An 8781-nucleotide genomic window follows, 5' to 3' on the forward strand; every position below is an offset into this window, starting at 1 on the left:
CACCAGGTTACACCAGCCTTCTTTCTTATCTAAGAGCTTTCTATGCATGGTTTCTTTTGCTTAAGAATTCCGTACTCCCTCCCACCTCATCCCCACCCCTAAACCAGTTGTTCATTTATTATCTCTAGGTTTCAAATTCACACTAGGTTGCCTAATCTGTATAAATGGATATGGGCCCTTTAAATACTTTACCTTTGGTAATTGATGTGATGCTAATTCTTGTCCATTGAGGTCATTTGACTGAGAGACATTGCTAAGTAAAGGGTCTTCCTTTAGATCCCATTTGCCAGACTTCTTTTTTTTTTTAAGGAACTTCCTTTTTTTTTATTAACTTGAGTATTTCTTATTTACATTTCGAGTGTTATTCCCTTTCCTGGTTTCCAGGCCAACATCCCCCAAACCTCACCCCCTCCCCTTCCTTATGGGTGTTCCCCTCCCCATCCTCCCCCCATTGCCGCCTTCCCCCCAACAATCACGTTCACTGGGGGTTCAGTCTTAGCAGGACCCAGGGCTTCCCCTTCCACTGGTGCTCTTACTAGGATATTCATTGCTACCTATGAGGTCGGAGCCCAGGGTCAGTCCATGTATAGTCTTTAGGTAGTGGCTTAGTCCCTGGAAGCTCTGGTTGGTTGGCATTGCTGTTCATATGGGGTCTCAAGCCCCTTCAAGCTCTTCCAGTTCTTTCTCTGATTCCTTCAATGGGGGGTCCTGTTCTCAGTTCAGTGGTTTGCTGCTGGCATTCGCCTCTGTATTTGCTGTATTCTGGCTGTGTCTCTCAGGAGAGATCTACATGCAGTTCCTGTCTGCCTGCACTTCTTTGCTTCATCCATCTTGTCTAATTGGATGGCTGTATATGTATGGGCCACATGTGGGGCAGGCTCTGAATGGGTGTTCCTTCTGTCTCTGTTTTAATCTTTGCCTCTCTATTCCCTGCCAGGGGTATTCTTGTTCCCCCTTTTAAAGAAGGAGTGAAGCATTCACATTTTGATCATCTGTCTTGAGTTTCATGTGTTCTAGGCATCTAGGGTAATTCAAGCATTTGGGCTAATATATACTTATCAATGAGTGCATACCATGTGTGTTTTTCTGTGATTGGGTTACCTCACTCAGGATGATATTTTCCAGTTCCAACCATTTGCCTATGAATTTCATAAAGGCATTGTTTTTTTTTAATTTAGAGAATACTTTATTAGTTTTTGTAATCAAACCCACATATATAAGACCTTACATATTTAATACAGTGTGTTACCCCTGTACAAATGGAAAAAACTTAAGTTCAACATTTCTAGACCAATATGGCTGTTAATTTCTGTACAGTGCCAACTCAACACAGTAAACGGGGATACTTTTTTCGAAAGTTGACAGCACAGGTAAAGTTTCAAAAAATTCAAATTATATATCTGTATATATATATTTATATTTATATAAAAAGACCAATAATAGCAGTGTGTTATGCATCAACAGCAGCAACAGCTTTTCCAGGTTCTGCAGTCATCTGAACAAAACTGTAGAGACATCCAGCACACTCTATTAAAAAAAAAAAGTAAAAAAACAAAACCCGAGAAAACAGCACAGTTCTGTTACTCTTGTGGTACCTGGCACCATTTTTTTTTAAAATTAGCTTCTCAATCATCATCTGGAAAGAAAACATTCTGAGCAACATCATTAAAAACAGCTCTGATAAAGCACGGTCATTACTACGTATCATAAAGCAGGTACAAGCTATTTTACATCCACAGAGGTATGATACAGTACTGTCCTACATCTATAATACTAGAGGATACAATTTAAAAGGCATTATTTGAGACTTGATTCTACTTTTCCAGCAGAGGGCCCAAAGGATGGTGTGACACAGCATTGTAAAGAAACATACTCTAGACAGGATTTCCTTTCACTAGTGGCACAGTTCTAAGGATTCATTCTCTCCATGAATGTCAGCTAAAACCGTTATTAAAAAAATGAAATATCCCTAGAACAAAACCGTATAACCACCGGATTCACATGAAGATGACCTAGTGGAGACAAGCTGGACCTCACCTTACCAACAAGCTATCAAATCTGTTATGTTTAAACAGTGAGACCTCCAAGGAAGGAGATGCCAAGTAGTGCTTCAAAGCTTCGGACCACAATCAAACACAGCATCCTTTTCAACAGAAGCAGAAGCTCATCTGAATATGCTCATGGATGCTGACATCAACATTTAATCATCTCCTCACTCATCCAGGAAGAGGGGGAGATCAGTTACTACTGTACTTTATTGTGTTCAACCAAATCACCATGTTACAAAAATAGCAAGCTGCCATAATAAAAAATAAGGCTCCTCTATCCAGCACCAGATAGCATCATTTTACTTTCAAGCCTAGAAATTGCACACTTGTATATAAACCAATCGAAGATGAGGATTGAGAGTTCATCTTGGTGGATTTTTCCTTTGATGAATATGAAGTGTCCTTCCTTATCCTTTTTGATGACTTTTAATTGAAAATTGATTTTATTTGATATTAGAATGGCTACTCCAGCTTGCTTCTTCTGACCATTTGCTTGGAAAGTTGTTTTCCAGCCTTTCACTCTGAGGTAGTGTCTGTCTTTGTCTCTGAGGTGTGTTTCCTGTAGGCAGCAGAATGCAGGGTCCTCATTGCGTATCCAGTTTGTTAATCTATGTCTTTTTATTGGGGAGTTGAGGCCATTGATGTTGAGAGATATTAAGGAATAGTGATTATTGCTTCCTGTTATATTCAAATTTGGATGTGAGGTTATGTTTGTGTGCTTTCATTCTCTTTGTTTTGTTGCCAAGACGATTAGTTTCTTGCTTCTTCTAGGGTATAGCTTGCCTCCTTATGTTGGGCTTTACCCTTTATTATCCTTTGTAGTGCTGGATTTGTAGAAAGATATTGTGTAAATTTGGTTTTGTCATGGAATATCTTGGTTTCTCCATCTATGTTAATTGAGAGTTTTGCAGGATACAGTAACCTGGGCTGCCATTTGCCAGACTTCTTATGCACACAGTCTTTGCTTTATCCATTGCTTGCCAGCACAGATTTCACTGGACACAGGGTCAATATCACACAGTGTCTGCTAGGATTTTATTATTATATATTTTCTACTTAAACTTAAGATTTATTTATAAGATTTATTTATTTAGTTAGTTATTTAGTGTTAGTTAGTTAGTTAGTTAGTTAGTTAGTTAGTTAGTGTTCACAGTGTGAGTTTATGGGCACCATGTGCATTCAGGAGACCCCGGAGGTCAAAAGAAATATCCCATCTCCTGAAACCTGTGTTACTGGATTACGAAACTGGAGGGACTGAATTATGAGCTGCCATGTGGGTTCTGGGAGCTAAAACTAGGTCCTCTGCAAAATCAGTAAATAGTCTTAATAGCTGAGACATCTCCCCAGTCCCCCAACTCCTTTGTATCAGTTCTTGACCAAAGTAGCACATCATGTGTGCCTGTTTGCTGCCCGAGGTCACTAGTCACATTCTTCCCTCAGCTGCACCTTCCCCTTAGCCCCAGACTGACTTGGAGCCATATTAACGTAGACCAGGCTGGCCTCTCATCCACACATCTCTCACTTGACACAATTATGTTGTTTGTAAGCTTGCTGATCTGCTCTTTAAGAGAAATTGGAGTGTGCAGTGGACTAAGTTAAACAAGTGCTTTTGCTTTCATCTATGAGGTAACTCCCTTATGAGGAATAGCACTAATTGGTCTTTATAGTTGAGAGGTTGAGAGATGTGATTTTACTATTTTTATTTTTAGTTCATAAGAGAAAGTGATGGTTTTTTTCTATCTGTTAAGGATGCAAGTGGTTCTTTCCTAATCAGTAGTCTGTGTCTTTTCCAACATTAATTTGTTTCCCAAGGATGCTTGCTTCTTTTTTCAAAGCTCCTGAGTGAGTTCCATATGTACTAGAGACTGTGTCAATCAGGATATATACAAGGGACAGTTGTTGGCTATACCACATGAAACTAAGATCCCATTTCTGATCACAAGACTCTTTGTTCTAAGGATTACCCACTGCCCATCTTTCTGTCCATATGCATAAACGAAATTGGTTTTGTAGTTATACTAGGTGTATAGTTGTGACAAGACTCTAGTTTATATTTATGTAACACAGTGTTGTCTGTTTACTTTGGAACTCAGAGTCCAAAATGGTGAAGCTGGCATTAATGAAAGTCTGATTTCTCTTTGAATCTTCTCAAATGAGGCTCTCTTTCTCCTGCAGCCAAGGGTTTTGACAGATATTCTGGTAATGCTGCAGCTGTCTAATAACCACAAGGCTAGAGGACTGAAAAAAGTTAAAGGGAAACAGAACCAGATGGAAGATGAAACCTATGCAGGTGTTGAAAAAAAGAAAGAGAGAAAAGAAAAAAGTAAAACAAAACAAACAAAAACAATATCTATGAAGCTGCTCCAGAAACTAGAAATTCTAGACTTTTCAGTTCTCTGAACTCATAAAACCACTTATTGCTAAACAAATTTACCTTAAACATGCCAATGACCTTGTTGACAATCTGTTCAGATCCAAATCATGAATAAATGAAAGGCAGGCAATGAAATTTCTTTGATAAAATAACTAGAGAAACAGCTTAATGAGAAAAGGTTCTTTATGGCTCATAGCATGTGGTGGCTCAAGTGTTTTTGGTGAGTGCTTGGGGGAACAATGCCATTTACTAGGTTATTCTGAGGAAGCATAGATACAGAATTAAAAACAAGATATCATGTTATAGACACACTTTGAAAGTCCTGTTCTGTCCATTTAGGTTGCAGCTTTTATGTTCCTTTTATATCCCCCACAGACTTTCAAATTATTAACTCATCAATGGACTAATCCATTGATAAAAATCAGAGCCTCCATGATCTCATTACTTCCCAAAAGTAGCCACTCAAGAATCACATAGCTGGGGAATATTTCAGAGCCAAACTGTAACAAATAATAGATCAGTAAAAACGAGTAATGCTGAGATAAATCATGCTCATTTCACTCATTTTTTAGTCCTCAAACTAGACAATAAAAAGTAAGTATACAGTCTGAGAGCAACTCGGTATAATAAAACACTATTTTTTTTACAGTGATGTCATATAATTTTGTTTCACTGCTATGGACACTACCACAAGATTTAGCTTACCCTAAAATATAGTTGAGAAACCTAGTACAAGCTAATATATGCTAATAAGTAATACACAGAATATGTTAGGAAAGTATATGCTGTATGCAAATTAAAAGACTAGTGAAAGACAGTGAAGCAAAGAGGCAGTGACAGACAGACAGAAACAAAGGGGGAGGTAGATAGACAGACAGATAGGAAAAAGAAGGAAAGAGAGTAAGAGACAACAGGATAGAAAAGAAGTAATAACAAAACAAAGGAAAAGAATAATGAAGAATGGGAGTAATAAAAATTATTCAGACATACATTTCAACCAAACACAAAAACATTTATGTTGTTCTCAGCATCTCACAGAACCTTCTCCAAAATTTGCCATAGACTCAGTCATAAAGCAAGCCTCAAGAAATATAAGAAAATTGAAATAATGCCTTGTATCTTAACAGACCATCATGAATTAAAGCTGGACCTCAACAACAACCAAAAGCTTACAAATCTCATGGACACTGAACAACTTTCTATTGAGTAACCACTGGGTCAAAGAAGAAATAAAGAAAGAAGTTAAAGACTTCCTAAAATTTAATAAAAATGAATGCACAATATACACAGTCTTATGGCACACAATAAAAGCACCGCTTAGAGGAAAACTCATAGCACTAAATAGCTTCATAAACAAATTGGAAAGATCTCATACTAGTCACTTAGCAGCACACCAGAAAGATCTAGAGGAAAAAGAAGCAAACACACTCAAGAGGAGTAGACAGCAGGAAATAACCAAACTCAGGGCTAAAACCATTAAATTAGAAAAAAGAGAACAATACAAAGAATCAACAAAACTATGCACTGGTTCTTGGAGAAAATTAACAACATAGACAAACCCTGAGCCAAACTAACTAAAAGGGAGAGAGAGAGAGAGAGAGAATATCTAAATTAACAAAGTAAGAAATGAAAAGAGAGACATAACCATAGACCCTGAAGAAATCCAAACAACCATTAGGTCTTACTTCAAAAGCTCATACTTACAAAATTGAAAAATCTAAATGAAATGAATGATCTTCTAGACAGATACCACTTACCAAAGTTAAATCAAGATCAAGCAAACTATTTAACTAGTTCTATAATCTGTATGAAAATAGAAGCAGTCATTGAAAAAAATCCCAGGACCAGAAGATTTTAGAGCAGAATTCTACCAGACTTTCAAAGAAGTGCTAATATCAATACTCCTCAAACTCTTCCAGAAAATAGAAATGGGAGTAACATTAACAAATTTATTCTATGAGGCCACAGTCACCCTGTTACCTAAACCAAAGACTCAACAAAAAAATTAATTTCAGACCAATTTGTCTTATGAACATTTATTCAAAAGTACTCAATAAAATACCTGCTTACCAAATCCAAGAACACATCATCCATCATGATCAAGTAGTCTTCATCCAAGGGATGGTTCAAAATAAGAAAATCCATCAATATAATCTGTCATATAAACAAACTGAAAGAAAAACACACATAACCATCTCATTAAACACTGAAAAAGCCTTTGATAAAAATCCAACACCCTTCATGTTTTAAAGATAGTTGAGAAATCAGGATACAGGGCACATACATAAACAAAATTAAAGTAATATACTCCAAACCAATAGCCAACATCAAACCAAATGGAGAAAAACTTAAAGCAATTCCATTAAAATCAGGGACAAGGCAAGGCTGCCCACTCTTTCCCTACCTATTCATCTATATATTTGAAGTTCTAGCTAGAGCAATAAAAAAAAAACTAAAGGATGTTAAGGGGATGCAAATTAGAAAAGACCAAGTCAAAGTATTGCTATTTGCAGATGATATGACAGTATACATAAGGAATCCTAAAATTTCTATCAGAGAACTCCTCATCTGATAAACACCTTCAACAAAGTGCATAAAATTAACTAAAAGAAACAGGAGTTCTCCTTTATACAATGATAAACAGGCTGAGAAAGAAATTGTGGACCCAGCACCCTTCACAATAGCTGTAAATAATGTAAAATATATGCTGGAACCCAAACAAATGAAAGACCTGTGTGCCAAGAACTGCAAGTGTCTTAAGAAAGAGATTGATGACAATATCACAATGTGGAGAGATCTGCCATGGTCATGACTTGGTAGGATTAACATAGTACAAATGGACATCTTACCAAAAGTAGTCTACAGATTCAACTGAATTCCCATCAAAAATCTAACACAATTCTTTACAGACCTTGGTAGAGCAACTCTCAACTTTATATGAAAAAACAAAGTCCCAGGATGGCTAAAACAATTCTGTACAATGAAAGAACTTCCGGAGGTATCACCATTGCTGATTTCAAGCTGTACTATACAGCAGTAGTTGAAAAACGGCATGGTATTGGCATAGAAACAGTCAGGTTGATCAACGGAAGAGAACTGAAGACCCAGAAATAAACCCATATACTTACGGACACTTGAATTCTGACAAAGAAGCCAAAACTGCATAATGGAAAAATGAAAGCATCTTCAACAAATGGTGCTGGTCTAAATAGATGTCTGCGTGTAGAAGAATGCAGATAGACTCATATCTATAACTTTGCACAAAACTTAAGTCAAAGTAGATCTAAAACCTCAGCATAAAACCAGACACACTAAATCTAATAGAAGAGAAAGTAAAGAATTGCCTTGAATATATTGGCACAGGAGACAAATTCCTGAACAGAACACCATAGCTCAAGAACTAAGATCAACAATTAATTAATTGGACCTCATGAATCTGAAAAGCTTTTGCAAGGCTAAGGACCCATCAATAGAACAAAATAACAGGCTACAGAATGGGAAAAGATCTTCATCAACCCTATATCTGAAAAGGTGCTAATATGCAAAATATATAAAGAACTCAAGAAATTAAACACAAACCAAAGGACTCAATTTCACAAGTGGGATAAAATATAAACAGAGAACTCTCAATAGAGAAATCTAATGGGTGAGAAGCACCTAAAGAAATGTTCAACATCCTTAGTCATCAGGGAAGTACAAATCAAAATTACTCCTAAGTTTCCATCCCCACAGAATGGCTAAGAGCAAAACCTGAAGTGATGGCACATGCTGGCAAGGATTTGGAGCAAAGGGAATACTCCTCCATTACTGCTGGGTGTGCAAACGTGTACAACCACTTTGGTTATTTATCAGAAAATTGTGAATTTAGTATAGACCTAGCTATACTGCTCCTGGACATATACCCCAATGATGCCCCATTATACAGCAGAAATACTTTGTTCAACTATGTTCATAGCAGCTTTATTCATAATAGCCAGAAACTGGAAACAATCTGGGTGTTCCTCAACTGAAGAATGGATAAAGAGACTGTGGTACATCTACACAATACAATACTATTCAGCTATTAAAAAGAAAGACATCATGAAATACACAGAAATATGAATGGAACTCACAAATATTATTCAGAGAGAGGTAACCAAACCCAGAAAGATATACATGATATGTACTCAATTATTAGTGGATATTAGCCTATATAGGATATATGTACAGGATAGCCATGCTATAATCCACAGGCACGAGGAAACGAAGAGATAAGGAAGGCTTAAGGGACTGTACATAAATCTCACTCAGAAGGGAAAATAAAATAGTCATTGAAGTGGATGGAGGGATAGAACTGGGTGGGAGAAGGGGTGGGAAGGA

Source organism: Rattus norvegicus, chromosome 11 (genome assembly GCF_021556685.1).
Source record: "Rattus norvegicus strain SHRSP/BbbUtx chromosome 11, alternate assembly SHRSP_T2T, whole genome shotgun sequence".
Taxonomy (NCBI): Eukaryota; Metazoa; Chordata; class Mammalia; order Rodentia; family Muridae; genus Rattus; species Rattus norvegicus.